Genomic DNA, 17,901 nt, shown 5'->3' on the forward strand with positions numbered 1-17,901 from the left:
AAGAGTCAAAATATTTTTAATTTTATTGAAAATGAAAATAATGTGGAAAAATACTGTGATGGATGCATTAGTTACAGAATCTCTTCCTGTTACTTTTGACCTTTTTAAACTCTAATAATTGAATAGTTTGACCTAATTTTTGAATTGTCAATTTTCTTCTTTATAAACTTTAAAAGAGGGTGGAGGAAAACGACTATCAAGCATAGATCGCAATGCTGAAGAACTATTACAGTAAAACATTGAAAAATTGATAGATTTATGGCATTAGAACTATATAATTTAATATAAACTAATAACTAGGAATGGAAAATTTGTAATTTGTGCTTTAAAAGTTCGTTGATTACATGACTTGAAAATAATTTTTTTCTTCTTAAAGCTTGGAAATATTTAAGATTTTGTAAGGCATAAGGTTAGCAAGACAACAAGGTCAAGCCTTAAGCATTATGATCTTAGGCGTGCATAGGCAAGTATATGTATAAAAATGTTCTTTCCTATTTTTTATATTATTTTAATTGTACTTGAATCATTAATAACTATTTTAATTATATATAAGACAATTAACATTTATTCCTTTAATATAATAGTTTATTTAACCTTGACACATAAAAAAAATTGAACATATTTTAATATTTAAAGATGCATCCATGTTTATGACTAGGCCCGCATCCTTTTGACATCCAAACGTACAATTGGTGATCAAAATAGGATTGATCGTCCTTTTTCCTGTTTTCTCCGCACGCAGTGTGCATTCTTCTCGCCTTGGGCTTGCTCTTTCTCGCATTTTAGACCATAGGAAATATGTAACCAACTTTAATTTTGAAAATTCCGTCCCATATTCATTATTTTTCCCCGAATGGATATTTACTGATTTTAAAATATTCTGGATATTACTTTATTTTTCAGTACATGGCTTTGATTGAAAAAGCAAGTGACCTTATGGATATGTTACATTTAAATAAAAAGGTAATAAAGAATCTAACTTTTGATGTGTAAAAGACCTTTTTCAGCTTTTGCGCGTTTTACAATGTTTTTCAATTTTTATTTTTATTTTTATTTTTTTTATGGCTGCGTATCATTTTTCTTCACTTTACTTTGTGTGGCAAGCAATTAGGCTACAAGAGCATGTTTGGGGTACTTACTTATTTTACTTTAATTTCAACTTATTGTTGATTAATTTTAATTCTAAAACTACTTTGATAAATTGTCAATTTACTGACCATCATATTTAAAATCTTTTGAAAATAAAATTAAATATTCCCGCCACCTTACTACATCTCAAAACAATGTTCATTGGCGACCACCATACCATAACACTCGATCCACCACAACCATCATCGATGTCGCGCATCTCCACCATTGATGCTCCGACCATCACCACCACACCCCCTTCCTTGCAGCACCACTACAAGTGGACAACCCAAATCCCATCATTGCTTCACTTTGATGTTGGCATTGCCCAACCATTACAAAGATCTTAAAATTCATATATTGTTCATGATTTGAGATCTCAACTTTTTTAATTTATCTTCTAGATTTGGTGAATCTTTTTAATGCATATCTTGTTTATTGCGAATGCTTGTATTTGGTGGTGGTGAAATGGGTGATTATAAAAGCAATCAAATGTGTTATGGTGACGTAGAAGTTTTGCGGTAGTGAAATGGGGTGATTTGTGGGATAATGACGTTATCTGTTGGTGGTAAGATTGGGTTTTGGGCCTTGTGATTGTGCTGGAGATGGACACTATGTTGGTGAAGGTTGGGCATTGATGGTGATGAATATTCTAATGATGGTAGCGTTGCTGTAACAATATTTGTTACACTTGTTACAAAACAATGTAAGACATGTTTAAAAAATGCAACGTGATATTTTTACAAATCTATTGCGATATTTTTATAAAATAAAATGTTGGAGCAGTATTTTCGGAAATTTGTAGAAGGTTATTTTTGGTAATTCCCATGGAATCATAACTGTCCCATGATGAATAAGTTGGATCGCTTAATGGTGGACTACCCAATATATGGGCCAAAAGCAGCCCATATTTAGTTTTGGGTCTAGTCACAAAATTACTTGCAATATTGATCCATATGACAAAATTATGTAAAAGATAAGGGGCCAAACGCAGCCCAAATTCTGTTCCAATTATGACTTGTTTAGTGTTGTATATGTTGTAGCAGTATTCGAAGGCATATGCGCTTCAAGTTGATGCTCAACTTGCATATGATAGCTGCAAACTTCATTCACAACATGATTGGAGCTCATCATGGAAAATATTTCTAAAATTATTATACAAAGAAAAGAAGGGACGATTATTCAAACTGAATGATGAAAACTACCAAGCTGGAGGATTGTAGTGAAAGACTAAAGTTCCAGTGCCAAGCATAAACGATATGTAAAATCTTCATTTTGATAATGATTGTCGATGCCTCCCTTGGGGATTAAAGACAAACATGCCATGAGCTCCAATCAACTCATTCTTCATTTTGATCATTGTATATTGTCCTGAAAAGATTAAGACGACTTTCGCTGAGTTGCCGAGAATATGTGGCCCTATTAAATTCAGCCCAAGTGAAGCTTCTATACAGAGGAAGTTTCTGTGTTGTCACTAAGTTTGGGAGGCAAGAAATCCTCGAGCTTGGTGATGGAGCCCCTAAGTATGCTATTGACATTCTCAATTTGTGCGAGTTCACTACTGCCCTATGTTTCACCCTCAAAAACGTTCCATTGATCATAGCCTTATATAATTAACACTACACATAATAAGTAACACTAACTATAACCGAAAAGAAGTAAAAATAATTAAAAATGTGTTCATTGTAGTTGGGTGGATCAGGGGCGGATCCAGCCGTTTTGGGTTTTGGAGTTAAAAATTAGAGTCGTGCTACAGTGTTCACATGAATAGCCGTGGGGCTGACACAACACACACACATGGGGTTGAAATTATTTTATTTATAGGGACTCCGCCGGGCATGTGAGAGCGCGATCACTTGCGAGGTCATCCTCGCGGGTTGTGTTTAACTCCAAAAATTAATTTGTAATTTTTTAAAACAATATAATATTTATAAAAATAAGTTAATACGCATTTTGACATCTTGAAAGTATCTTATAATTCTATCATTATCAATATTGTTAAATGAATTTTGCTACAGGTATAGTGTTGTTTATCTTGTCATTTATGGATGTTGAGCTAATGACGAGTAAATCAAACTGGATTTAGGAAGTAAATGAAATTTAAGTTTAACGAAAAAATAATTTGAAAGTAATTCAAATTACACTTAATTCATAACAATTTTATAAATTTTGGCATCATTTTTAATGTAAAATTTACTAATAAAATGATGTAAATTATATTGAAAAATTTATCGTGAAAAAATAATAAACGTTAATGAAATAATTGATCGTTTTTTAAAAAAGACGAGTTAAACGCCTCTTTTAACACGTATGTTTGACGCATATTTAACTATTTTCGATATTTTTTTGGACCATTTGATATGACTACGTACGATGTAATTTTTGAAACGAACTTCTAGATGATGCAAGCAATTTGTAGATTTGGATAGTATACTATCATCAGCAAATTTTAAAAGTTTGTATATTATTGAAATTTTCGAAATACTAATTTGGAACGCCCTACTTTGATACATCGTAACTTTTACTATAGTTGATCATTTCGCACACCATTAAGAAGTGAAAAACTAGGCCATGAATGTTTAGAAATAATATTAAGAGTGCAATATTTCGATTTCATTTGATATGCATTAATGTGGGTCGAAAACGAGTTAAAACAACCATTTTCTGAAGGAAAATAAAAAAAAGAAAAACCAAAATTTTGTGGGGTCATTTGACCCCACATAACCCCATGTGGGTCCGTCCTTGGGGTGGACCAAATGAAATTTGACCACACACTTATGATAGCAATTGCGTTACATATACATTAAGTTTGACAGTTTCTTTGACATCGTGTGAGATGACAAAGTTTTATGTATTGATTTTAACAATACATTTTTCAATCAATGACTAGGATTTCTACACATGCACGCTGATTGCTTATGATTGTCTCTTTATTAGAAGCCACAGACTGATGAACTTTTATCCCATTAGATTCAGTGCACTGCCTATGGTTGTAACACAGGATAACATATTAGTTAAGGTTCAATTCTATCGATCAATCAATTCAACTTTTTCTTAAACGTGGATTATGATTCTATGTATGACTGAAAAAGATAAGATAGATTTAGATAAAAAAATGGGACCCACCTGTAACAAATCACAACTTTTACACAGAAGGCTGTGGTTAGATGAAGAGAGACAGGGACCCATAAACCTTCTCCCATTGAGATTTGGAGGCCTTCTACACTGTCAGATCTCAAGATGGTCAAGATCTGAGGGCCAGTATGCTCTCCAAACCCAATCTGATGGTGAAAGGAAGTTGCTGATGTTTCACCATCATTCTTAGGATTGAATGGTGGGTAGTGATATCTGCTACTCAAACACGACCTGGTGACAGTCTTTGAAATGGGGTTGAGGTGGATGTACCTCGGATAATGCTAAATGAATAGAGGTGATGAAAGGGGTATTTGACAGGGGCCGAGGTGGAAAGAAAGAGGGGGTAAAGTCAAATGATTAATCTTCTCAGATCAAGTCACCTCGGCCCCCTATCAAATACTTTGCCCCCGTTGCTGTTGTTGTAGCAAAACTCATGTACTTTAGTCCCTAATGGGCCTGTCACCAGTCATGTTCGAGTAGTGTTATACACGAGTCTGAGAAGCAGGGCCGACCCTCGTATGTTGGGGGCTTTATGGCGACTTCAAATAGGCGACCCCTATATTTTGAACTTTATAAAGAGTTATAATATAATTATGAAAAATTTAATATAGACAACTAAGTCCCAAAATTCGAAGAGGAAAATACAAAATGTTGAATTCCAACGTGCAATACAAATTATCAGTGAAGTTTCGGCAAACAAAATTACAATGGCATTGTGGGTCTATTCATTTCTTTGATCATTTTCTCATTGCAACTATTTCAAACAAAATTGAAAAAACATTTGAATGGTTTATGTATAAAATTGGATAATGTTGAGTGTGAGATATAGTGTAACAAAATAATGAAAATGACGATCAAATACACTCTAATTTTATATTAATTAATAAGAAGTTAACATACAAATAAGAAGTATGAACACGGACGAAGAATTATTAAATTCTAAGTACTTTCAACAAACATCGAAAAAGGCTATTATCATATAATTAAAGCAAAACAATAATAATAACAGCCTATGTACTATGTAGTATATGTTCTGAAGATAAGGGAGAAAGAGACAAACATGTAAGGCTGTAATAGTGCCAATGAGACTATATTAACCTATTAAATTGAATCTTCAAAATTTTAATTCAAATGGAGATAATTTATTTATGAATAATGTTATTTGTAGTCGCTCACAACTGCAATCGCCTTACATGACATACATGTGACGGTTAGTGATTTGATGCATAATATGCCACAAGTGCAACTATGTTAGTAAGCGACTATAAATTGCACTACTCTTTATTTCTTGTTGTGTTGAGAAAAATTATGATGGGTGAGTGGAATTTGAATAGACAAAGAGACATTTTGTTTGGTTAAGAAAAGAAAAGAAATGTTTGGAAAATAAAATGACAAATTAGTCATAGAGAAGGAAAATAATATTTGTGTTATATTTATGTGATAAATAAATGTAAGGGAGCATTTGATTGCGAGCATAAAATTTGTATGGAAAGAAAATAAATTTTAGGCAATTTTTTTATGAAAATTATTAATTAAATATGTTGATTGATTTTATTTTCAATCTAGAAATTATTATATTTGTCTATTTTTTATTGGTGGGTAGATGAAAGAAAAAGAGGATAGATGAGAGAGAAAGAGAAAGTGAATTACCTGGAAAATAAAAATCATTTCTTCCTAAAGAAAATATTTTCCTTGTTTTTGAAAAAAAATAGTCACGTGACCAAAAGTTGGAAAACATTTTTCACGGAAAAAATTATCAATCGAACACCAAAAAAGTAGGAATTTGGGTGGAAAAATAATATTTTTCATAGAAAATAATGATAATCAAACACGCACTAAGTGATAAGGTTTATGTCATTTATATGTTTTTAAAATGATTTTTGTATTTTTCAATTTTTATTAGTTTATTATGTTTGCATGTGATAATTCTATTTTAAAGAATTTCATAAATATAATTTTGCTTTTTTTAACCAACCAATTAACCTTATAAAATTTGGGGCACTCATTAAAGCAGCAATTTAGGCGATCGCCTATCCCGCCTATAGTCAGGACTGCCACTGTTCCAATGAGATTTGGATGCCTTCTACACTGTTAGATCTCAAGATGGCCAAGATCTGAGGGCCAATATGCTCTCCAAACCCAATCTTATGGTTGAAGGAAGTTGTTGACGTTTCACCATCATTCTTAGGATTGAATGGTGGGGTAGTGATACCTGCTACTCAAACACGGCTTGGTGATAGGATTTTAAACAGGGGTTGAGGTAGATGTGCCTTGGATAATGCTAAACGAATAGAGGTGGCGACAGGGTATTTAACAGGGAGCGAGGTGGAAAGAAAGAGGGGGTAAATTCGAATAATTAGTCTTCTCAGATCAAGTCACCTTGGCCTCCTACCAAATACTCTGTCCTCGTCCCTGTTGTTGTAGCAAAAACACTATTGTGATACTTGTCATATGGCTAAACAAACTCGTTTACCCTTTCCATCAAGTCAAAAGTTTGTTGAGTCATGTTTTGACTTATTATATATGGATATTTGGGGACCATTTTTTGTTGCCTCTTTCAATGGAGCTCATTATTTTTAACAATTATTGATGATCATAGTAGAAATACATGGATTTATCTCATGAAGAGCAAAAACCAAACACGGCAGTTAATAATAACCTTCTTTAACCTCATTGAAAATCAATTTAGCCGTAGAATTAAAGCCATTCGAACAAACCAAGGAAAAGAGTTTGAAATGACAGAATTTTTTTCTTCAAGAGGAGTCATTCATCAACAAAGTTGTACCTATACTCTTCAACAAAACTCTATTGTAGAAAGAAAGCATTTACATTTGTTAAACGTGGCGAGAGCTTTAAGGTTCCAAGGCAACCTACCATTGAAGTTTTGGGGAGAGTGTGTCCTAATAGCCGCAGACTTGATCAATCGTACTTTGTCACCTAATTTGCAGAACCAAACTCCTTACCAAATCCTTTTCTCCAAAATTCCTACCTATTCTCACTTAAAAACATTGGGATATTTGTGCTATGCACAAACCTTGACCCTCATCGAACTAAATTTGATTTAAGGGCTAGAAAATGCATTTTTATAGGATATCCAAATGAGATTAAGGGATACAAGCTCTTTGACATGAAAACCCATGAAATTTTAGTTAGTCGCAATGTGGTCTTCTATGAAGAAATTTTTCCTTTCAAACACCACACTGACATGCCCTCTCTTTTACACACTCCAACCATGTCCACACGAGATGATACTCCCGTTCTCCCTAATCCCATTTCTGATCCTATGGAATTGTCACAACCAGCAAACACCAATATTGAAAGGAGTACACAACCTTCATCCGATACATCCAACAACACGCTAGACCAAGTGGAAACTGCATATATTCCCCCTCTTCCTACTATAGAAAGTCCCAGTTCACCAGACCTTTCCCCTATCCAAGCAACAGGATCTTTACCCGAGCTTAGGAGATCCACTCGAGATAAAAAAATCACCTCATTACCTTAAGATTTCCATTGCAAGCTGGTGACCTCTTTAGCAACACCAAACGAACCTCGTCTTGGCAAGTCACCTGATGAAGGTAATTCTCATGCACTCTCTTCAGTTCTTGATTACACACTTTTATCACCATGACATTTAAAATTTACCTTAGCAGTTAGCCTTGAACTCGAGCCTGCGTCCTATGCCCAAGCCATGAAATACCCTCATTGGAGGATTACTATGAGTGATGAAATAAGAGCATTAGAAAAAAATCAGACTTGGGTACTTACACGACTACCAGATGGAAAGAAAACTATTGGATGCAAATAGGTGTTCAAGACCAAATATAAGGCTGATGGAAGCATTGAGCGACACAAGGCGAGATTGGTTACAAAAGGCTACACTCAAAGGGAAGGTGAAGACTATTTTGAGACTTTTCAACCCGTAGCCAAAATGTCTACTGTACGCTGTATCTTAGCCCTTGCAGCCTCCAAGAACTAGTTTTTATCTCACCTAGATGTCAATAATGCCTTTTTGTATGATGACTTAGATGAAGAAGTGTACATGTCTCTACCTCCGGGATATGGCACTCAAGGGGAGCAACGAGTTTACAAATTAAGGAAGTCACTCTACGGATTGAAGCAAGCATCTCGTCAATGGAACCAAAAACTCACCTCGGTCATCACAAAGATTGGGTTCATCCAATCTAAGGCTGACTACTCTTTGTTTGTTAAGAAAACTTGTACTTCATTTACTGTTCTGTTGGTGTACGTAGATGATATGGTTATTGCAGGTGATAATGCTTCCGAAATACAGCAATTGAAAGACTATTTAGCACAAAATTTCAAGCTCAAGGACCTTGGACCGTTGAAATATTTTTTAGGCATCGTAGTGGCACAATCATCTCAAGGTATATCCATTTGTCAAAGGAAATATGCCTTAGAGATCCTATAGGATTGTGGACTTCTTGCTGCAAAACCTGCTAGTTTTCCCATGGAGCAAAATTTAAAATTATCTGCAGAGGACGGGATTGATCTTGCTGATCCTATGAAATATAGAAGACTCATTTGGAGGTTGCTTTACTTAACCATCACCCGTCTAGACATTTTATATTCAGTCCAAATGCTTAGCCAATTCTTAAGTAAACCAAAGGACACCCGTTGGAAGGCAGCTTTGTGGATAGCAAGATATTTGAAGGGCTCACCATCACAGGGTCTATTCTATCCAGCTGCAAGCTCACTCCAATTATCAGCATTTTGCGATGCGGATTGGGGGGCTTGTTCAACAACAAGGAGGTCCGTTACTGGGTTTTGTGTTTTCCTTGGGAATGCTTTAGTCTCATGGAAATCCAAGAAACAACGGACAGTCTCTCGCTCATCAGCCGAGGCAAAATACCGATCGATGGCATCTACAACATGCGAACTTGTTTGGTTTCGAAGTTTGCTATGTGATCTTGGAGTTAATTTAGTTAAACCAGTTCAGCTCTTTTTTGATAATCAAGCGGCAATTTATATTGTCTCAAATCCAGTTTATCATGAACGCACGAAACATATTAAAATCGATTGTCATATTATAAGAAAGAAGTTGTAGGAAGATTTATTGAAACCATCCCATATTTCATCTAAGATGCAAGTGTCGGATATCCTCACCAAGGTAATTGGCTCACGACAGTTTCATTTTCTTCTAAACAAGATGGGGATTCATAGCATCACATCCCCATCTTGAGGGGGAGTAACGAGCAGAATACAGAAATCCCAGAACAAATGTGAGCTGCACAAGAAAACTAGGGCACAAGTTTCAAAGGTTGACTTAACCATTTATGGTTCAACACATCCTAAAGAAGCAAAATAGCTTAAGCTGACATTCGTTTGTTAGAATTCTGCTGCACCAGATTATTGTGAAGTGATATATAGTAGCTGTAATTTAGCCTTGTTTTGTATTGCTAGCTGTGTTATATAGCTGTAATTTAGCTTTGTTTTGTATTGTTAGCTGTAGGTTGGGATCTTGATTTCACGGCTTCTGTAATATTTAAGAATTATCTACTTGTATTTCATTTGATGAGTGGAATAGATTGGATGATGGTGTAACCTTGTTGGTCACTAAATCATTTTCCCCACCTTCAATTCTTATCATGGAAGGGGGAAGCATTTTTTTATTTCAAGAGAGTTCCATGTGGGTTCCACGCGCATGTGAGTATATGTCAATTAGGTGGGCAAACATTTTCTGGCACACCATCTTAATTCTCAAGTGACTTGTGACATATGGAAATAGGGTTGGTATGAAGAAGAAGATATTCTACTTCTCCAATATTTCCATTAACTCTCTTGCTGCCATAGCCATATGGATCAGCAGGCCCTGCATGTTGTTTCTCTGAGGCTGGTTTCACGAAAAACTCAAAGCTTTCTTCTTCCATTTTTGTGATACTATCATCTGGGATTCCATGGTCGATCACCTTGAAAAACTCAAATTCTTCACAAGCTTTCACGATGAGTTTTGAAACCTGTGATCTCTGGGCAAAAGGTCTATAATTGGAAGTTCAGTGTCTCGAATTTTTCGGTTTCGAATTGGGCGTCGCAAGGTCACCACCATGTTTATTTTTATGAAAGAAAATATAACCAGAAGAACAATGATTTAAGAGAAGATAACACGAGCTCTGCTTGAACTTTGAAGGGAAGCTGATTATATATAGCCCTTCTAATGGATGGGACCTCGAATCTCTTTCTTAGTTCTTATTCGTGCTGCACATTTTCTTAGAATATAGGTAGTGGTTTTGGTTCTTAAGCTGAAGACGTCCTAAAAAAATTGATGTTACCATTTATGTCCATGTTTGGTGTAAATTAAAAATTGATAAAAAATTTAAATCAAAGTCATCAATTAATTTCAACTAGACATTTTATGGGATCCGCAACTTTTTAACAATATATTTCATCAACTTTTATCATAAAAATATACTAAAAAAATTAATTTTAATTTTCACCAAACAAAGGCATATATTCCCCGAATTCTTTATAAAGATATTCGATCAGTATATTAGAACAAAAGTTGAAGAAGATATTTATGCTCGTTATGTCATTTACGTAGTTGTTAGAGGTGACGGGCCCATTTTCTTGATGAGAACTTTACAAGAAATTGTAACAAAAATTGCGAAATCTGCCTATTTCTCTCAAATTAAGTGAAATCGTTTTGGAAATTTGTTGTATATGTGGCTCATTTAGAGTGGAACACAAGTTCCCTGGATCAAATAAGCCGATGTCGAAGCGAAGCGGAGTTAAGTTAGAGGAGCGTAGCGCACCAAACGGAATGGAACGGAGCGACAGCATCGACTTTGCATGGGTTTAATTTACTGTCTGGCTGCTAGGGACATTGAATGGGTTGTGAGTGCAGGGGCGGTACGGTACATGAGTATTTTCTTGTACATGCCTTAAAGTCTTTATGGGCCTAGGTTAGAATTAGTATAAATAATAATGTTGTAATCCTATTTTTCATATTGAATAATATTATCTCCGCTTTGCTCTTGTAGACGTAGGCACACTATCGAACCACGTAAATTTTTGTATTGATTTCTCTATTTCATCTCTTTATTATTGCGCCTAAAATCCAACAAAATTGAAATATAACGGAAGATTGGATTTCATCATTGCAAAAATTCTCTATCATATAGCTCACAGAACTTTTCATCACAACATTTAATCGAGCCTAAAGCAACCATAATCTAATGATCTTTTAGTGGAAACGTAGACCTTAGAGGAATTAAAACCAGCAAACTCTTGTTACCAAAAACACATAAAAGGTTGGTGCTTTGACCAGAATATTTTATTTTTTAACACCTATTTTCATCTACACTTCTTTACAAGCTGAATTTTAGTGTGCAAGCATATAAATTAGTACTTAGCTTATGTTTGGCTAATTTTTTAGTCCACAACCTTTCACGAAAGATAAGATAGTTACTAACTAATTTTTTTCGCAGTTTCTGTTGCCAAACTTTAACAAACTAAGACCCTGTTTGGCGTGAATTAAAATCAAAATTTTAAATTTTGATAAAAACTTATTACTCTATGATTGAAAAGTTGTTGGTCCCATAAAATGTGTGGTTAAAATTAATTGTTACTTTAACTTTGGGGTGTTCATCTTGGAACTAAGACTTTCATCAACAATTAATGGATGCATGGGGTGAACCTCATTTCTGATACATGAACTTCTACATTTGAATAGTCTGTGCATTAATTAGTCAGATCCAAGCATTTTCGTCTAATTTTCCAACAAAGTTTTTCTGTATAATTGATTGGTTTTAAGTTTGGAGAGATGACAAATACAAGGATATTCAAGATTCTTTCAGCGGAGAGAAACACTGGAAATTATCGGAACAAAGAGGGTCGAACTCAGATTGTTCAGATTTTTGTTTCGTACGATAACAAGATACATTCGATCCAATTTAAATATTTCGAGAATGGACATTTGGTGTTGTCTGAAAGATATGGTCAAAATACTGGAAAGAATATGCTCTCTTTTCAATTCATTTGAGCCCTCTAAGATCTTGTTCGTTGTACTATATAATTTTGTGTTATTGAATGTAAACATGCAGGTGAAGATCGATCATCCTCTGGAGTATATTAATTGTGTTAGTGGTGGCCATTGCTTTTTCACTGGTAACCTCAAGTGCAATCTCATATGGAACAAATTTTGCGACATATGGACCTTTTGGTAAGAATAATGTTATTTGCAGTCACTTGTTATCGCAGTCGTATATATGTAATAGTTAGTGACTTGATGCATTTATGCCACGTAAGGAGATTAGGACAATGAGTGATTGTAAATAGCATCATTCTTTTGTTAATAATTCAAACACAAACACAAAATTCTGCTTTCATGTGGGATAAGATAATCAGTTAGGAGGATTTCATGGTAATTCTAATAATGCACTAGATTCCACTGTAATATTTGTCAATCGATTCACAATTGTTGACTTCCCAAAGAAAGACGTGACAAAAGCTTAGAAAAGTTATGAATCCGAGACAAAGTCATGAAAGAGTCGAGAGGCGAAATGTAGATGAGTCGAGGGCGAAATGTAGACAAAGATCAAATGTCCGATTTCAATTCATTAGTTTGCTTCTACTCTAGATAGAATTGCGCTTAAAATTTCAATGTGTGGCCCTCAACTAACAATAGTGTCATATTGAAATTTAAAGCAAACGATAAGTGAGAGATTGACCCTTCTTTTTTGAGATCGATTACTTGAGTCCGTGAATAAACACATGTAAAATACTTATTTAACATGCAAATTTAAGAGGTGTGTATAAATAATTTAAATTATAATGTAAAATGGGTATGAATAAATGAAAAGATAAATGAATATATCACAATTTATAGAGGGTAGATTTGTGAAATTCATAAGAAAACTCCGCATATTAGATCCATGGCCCACGATAACTTATTTTCAACTTTTACTTATGGAAAAATTGTTTACGTTAAAGCCTGCTTTGTTTACTAATATGTAAACTTTAAGCTAAGCCAAACGTGTTTAATAAATAATAATATACATATATTTTAAACAAACAGCGCTACTGTAATACTACTCTTCGCTCGTGTAAAAGCCTCTCATTCCACCGCCAGATTTTGTGTTTACTTCGAAATTCCCTCAGATCTGTGTTTTCCCTTTTACATTCATCAACTTTGCCCCGCGGTTATCCACAAATATAATCATCAAATGCGTGTTTTTTCATTGTGAATTTTTCGACAGTTGATAATCAGTCGGAATGGTGATTTATGGACCATTAATACTTGGTCAGGTGACTCAGGTCAGTGAATATTTCTTAACTATAGCTATTTCGAGCTTATTGTATTGTACCATTAGATCCTAATTGTTTTAGGTGGATTTTGTAGAATTTGCCTGTTCTTGCTGCTATAGTAAAGAACTGTGTAGGAGAGTGTATTATGTGCTTAAATTGCGAGTTCCTTTTAAAATTCTGTACTTAAATAATTTGAAGAATTAAAATTTCTTTATTTTACGAAGGCATAGCTTGATGAATTAATTGTTTTTCCTTTTCCTTTGTGTGAATTGCAGGTGTCATTTTTCTTGGGATAGTACCAATATGCATTGACTGGATATGCTCAGAGTATCTGGAGCATAGGAAAAATACCTCATGGAAACTGTGTCGATCTTTGATCAAATTTGAACATAAAACGTTGAAGTAATTTAGACAATTGTGTGGAACATTATGTGTGAAGATGTTTGAAGTGATTTATTATGGTTTCTTATAGATACATTTGCTGAGTATGAATATTTGGTACCACAGCTGCTCGAATGGCTTATCAAATTATTCACTGATTTATTATTATTATTATTATTATTTTTTGAGTTTATGAGACATATAGTAGATTTTGTTGAATTAATGAGTGTGTTTTCTGGTGTGAGTTCTGACTGAAGCCAAAAGGCTCAGAAAAATGGTAAGGAACATAATGTTAATGTATAGTTCTATGTGTTTTCATCCGATCCTTTGGAATTTTGTTACATCAGTAATGTACTTCAAATTCGGGATTCCTTTTGTGTGTGTGTGTGTGTGTGTGTGTTATTTAGGTACATAAAGTATGATATATATTGTGTTATAATGATAATAGTTTTCTGAAGGATCGTAAAATTCCCTGTCCAAATCTTGTACATTTCAGTGGCAGGGATTCTGATATAAATTTGGTCGAGTTGGGAAAGGAAACACTCAAAGAAGATAACAGAGCTGTTCTATTGGATGGAGGTGCTCTCTAGTCTTCATCTCCTAAAGTTAGGAATTCATCTGTAACATCTCGCATTATCAGGTAAGTAACAAACAAGGTTAAAATAAGTTGGAGTTGTACCTTAATTTTACGTTCTTGTATATGCTTATCTTCTCTGGTTCCTTAAATTGGACGAGTCTTTCCTACTTGAGATATTTGGCATTATATTTGACAAACTGATGGTGTCAAATGTAAAACTGTAAAAGATGCAGTTGTTTTTATAAAAATATTAATAGGAAGTTGTGATATGTAAAACATGTGAGATCAACACTTAAACAGGTGTGATATATGAATGTTATTATATTTTTGTTGTTAGACAACAAGGACAATGTGAAAAAAAAAAAAAAAAAAAAAAAAAAATTCTTTGGGTAGTACACATTGGTATGATATTTTATCAATTACGCTTGTTAGGTTTGATTAATAAAGTAGGACTAATCATTTAGCTGTCATGTGAAACAGAAAGAAGCAATATTTAATGTAACAACTGTAGCTTTGTTTCTATTCCTTTCTTTTTGGTTTGCATTAACCCTGTCTTTGATAATTAGATATTTACCCCCTTGAATATAACGAACAGGGTCTTAATATTGGTTCATGTAGAGAAACGGAAAACTTGAGCTGTAATTTTAGGTGCTTAACTGAAATTCATCAAATCAATAATAAGACCACATATTGTGCATGGTTTTTAAACATGTGTTGCTGCTGTTTCTAATTTATGAAGTGCTACCCATGTGAATGTGATGATTGATGTGGTCCTTGCTTCTGTACTCCTTCTTATCATAGTTTTGGCAATTACTTCTTTCAAGATACATAATGACAAGTCGCCATTCTTTGGGAAAACGATCATGTATTTAAATAGGCATCAAACTGAGGAGTGGAAAGAATGGATGCAGGCAATTAAGTTTCCTAAAGGATTCATTTACCTTTTGATTTATGATGGCTACTTATCACTTTCTGCATGTGGAGTTTTGTATTAGTTTTTTGTGATTATTGTTGAAAATTAGTTTCTTTTTCGCCTTTTTTCCTTTGCAGTCAGGGTGTCTGTGCGTGTGAATGTTTTAGATTTCTGAAGGCATATCAACTATCATACTTATGTGATGGAAGAAGACTTTGAGGGATCCAGTAGACTTGTCGTGTAATCTAAGCGTACGATGAGCACTAACAGCCTTATACCTTTCTCTCTACTATGTCCTTATACTCAATCCTTAGTCTTTTTTCAGTTTTCAGATGTTAATTTTAGAAACTAGGTATTATCTGCTATAATGCAGTAAATCTGGTTGCTTATCTTGTGCCATTGTATCCGTTCTAACGTTCCATTTTGATTAACCTCAAAAATAATATCGATGACTTTGCTTCTCTTATACAAACTTTTTCATTCTTTCCTAGAACTTATATCACTGACTATTTGGCGCCTAAACTTGTTTCGAGACACTGAAACGGGAGCCGCTCATAAAAAAATTTGAAGGAATAAGTTGCAAAACTAATCCAGATTATCCAAACCTTGAAATGAAAAGGAAAGGGCCCTTCATTTATACTTAAGAAGGGTCCATAAGCTTGTGGAACGTTGTATCTAAGGCACTTTCAGTTTGAGTAAATTGTCTACTGAAATGAGTTATGCCTCAGTTTTAAGAAAGCAGTTTTACATTGACATTTGAAGTGTGCTGTAAAAATATCCTTTAATGATTAAGTACATTGATATCTTGATTGGTCTGCATTGGATATTATTCATCTTAAAAGGTTAAAACCCTAACCTTAAGGGTCCCTCACCACCCCTGCCCTGGAGCATCATGAGGGAGGTAAATCGCAGGTTATGCCTCCAAGGGTACAGGGTAGAAGGCTGCTTGTACACTTGCACTTACCCAAGAGCCAAATCCATATTTCAGGATTCGAATCCTTGACGCAGCAGCCTCAAGCAAAGCTGGATTTCTCCACCCTCCCTTTTTACCACTTGGAGATGTGCCTTGGGGGCGGATATTATTCATCTTGTCTATATAATAAATGGTTTTAGGCAATCTTCTTCCCTACCTGCGGATCTTATTTCTTATATATCATTACTTTGCTGCAACCAAAATCTATAATGCCATTTGAGTTTTTTTTGTTTCATGTGTGGCTGATTGGCTTTGGAAACTTCTCATATCATAACATCCACAAGGATTTCAGCGTTTGCTAGGTTTGTTTAGGTACTATTTCTGCATGAGTTCTAAGATAGAATCCTGATTCGTCAAATGAACCTTGCTTCCGACAGATTTACATTTGAATGGACAAATAATTTGGAGGCTCAATTTCTTGGTTTTTTTTTTTTTTTTTTTTTGGGGTCTGCGTTGTGCTTAATAACAGTTACATGTTATACTACAAATGCCCCATGGGCACACTTTTCACTCTCATGGGTTATGGGACCCTTGGCAATTTTAACAAATACAATGAGCAGGAGATTGTCATAGCTGGCAAAATCATAGGCTATTTCTTGGTAGTCATTCTCATTTGGAAAGTGCCTGGGTGTTTGAACTGTTTAGGATTCGCTCCACTTTCTTGAGGTATTATCATCGCGTGTTTGTAGATTTGATCTACATCATATTTCATTCATAGTTGTGTTGTTACCTATGATAGTTATTTCATTCATATTTGTGTTGTTACCTGTCGTAGTTAATACACACATTAGTTTGGATGTGTACTTCAAACACATTGTGGTAGTTGTTGTTTCTTCTCACACTTTTAATATCCCTTGTCAATTTCACACCTCCTGAGGCTATTCAAATTTGTTTGCTAGGTAGAGAGATGGATGGAGAAACTAGAGGAAGCTGAACCAAAACGTAGGATATCAATCAAAAATGATTGTTGTGATAATTTCATTGATGGTATCACATCGATCTTTTAGAACAATCTTTTATATCTCAATTCTGCATCAAATACCAGTGATTTCATGATTTCAGATTGAATATCTGTGGATGGAGTATAAATACAAGCTTCCAAAATTTACTTACAATAAATATCATCCTTATACATCGTGGATTCCCATCACGTACGCACATCCTCTAGTTGCTTTGTTAGAATGTAAATATTACAAATTTCAGGGTATCTGTACATTTTCTTTTGACCGTTGTTTTAGGTTGTACATTTTTTGTTGATCAGCATATACGTAAGTTTGCAAAACGTCACTCAGCATTGCCATAGCTATATGTTGAAACTTTTTGTGTAAGTAGTCCATGATTGGTAAATTTAGGGCTGAACAAAACTCTCGAACCAAATCGGACCCGACCCGAATTGAATTGAATTGAATCGAGCGGTTCTTCTTAAATTAAATACTCTAACGAGTATCTGAATCAAGAATTGATGAGTTTGATTTGGTTCTTGGTTCTAAATTAAAATCGAATAACCAAAATCGAATATCTCTAATTTTT

At 34.4% G+C, this 17,901-nt stretch overlaps 1 long non-coding RNA gene and 1 pseudogene across 2 annotated transcripts; one reads left to right on the plus strand and one right to left on the minus strand.

Moving 5' to 3' along the window:
* Positions 1 to 2,468: 2,468 nt before the first annotated feature.
* LOC111398047 lies at positions 2,469 to 10,330 on the minus strand (annotated as a pseudogene).
* A 2,908-nt stretch (positions 10,331 to 13,238) lies between these two features.
* On the plus strand, positions 13,239 to 17,670 carry LOC111397372. Of its 2 annotated transcripts, none has more exons than XR_002703233.1 (3): positions 13,239 to 13,536; positions 13,803 to 14,548; positions 17,271 to 17,670. It is a non-coding gene; the product is annotated as an uncharacterized LOC111397372 (long non-coding RNA). The 2 variants fall into 2 exon arrangements; XR_002703234.1 differs by lacking the exon at positions 17,271 to 17,670 and adding an exon at positions 15,536 to 16,296.
* Positions 17,671 to 17,901: the final 231 nt, after the last annotated feature.

This window comes from Olea europaea, chromosome 7 (genome assembly GCF_002742605.1).
Source record: "Olea europaea var. sylvestris chromosome 7, O_europaea_v1, whole genome shotgun sequence".
NCBI classification, from domain to species: Eukaryota; Viridiplantae; Streptophyta; class Magnoliopsida; order Lamiales; family Oleaceae; genus Olea; species Olea europaea.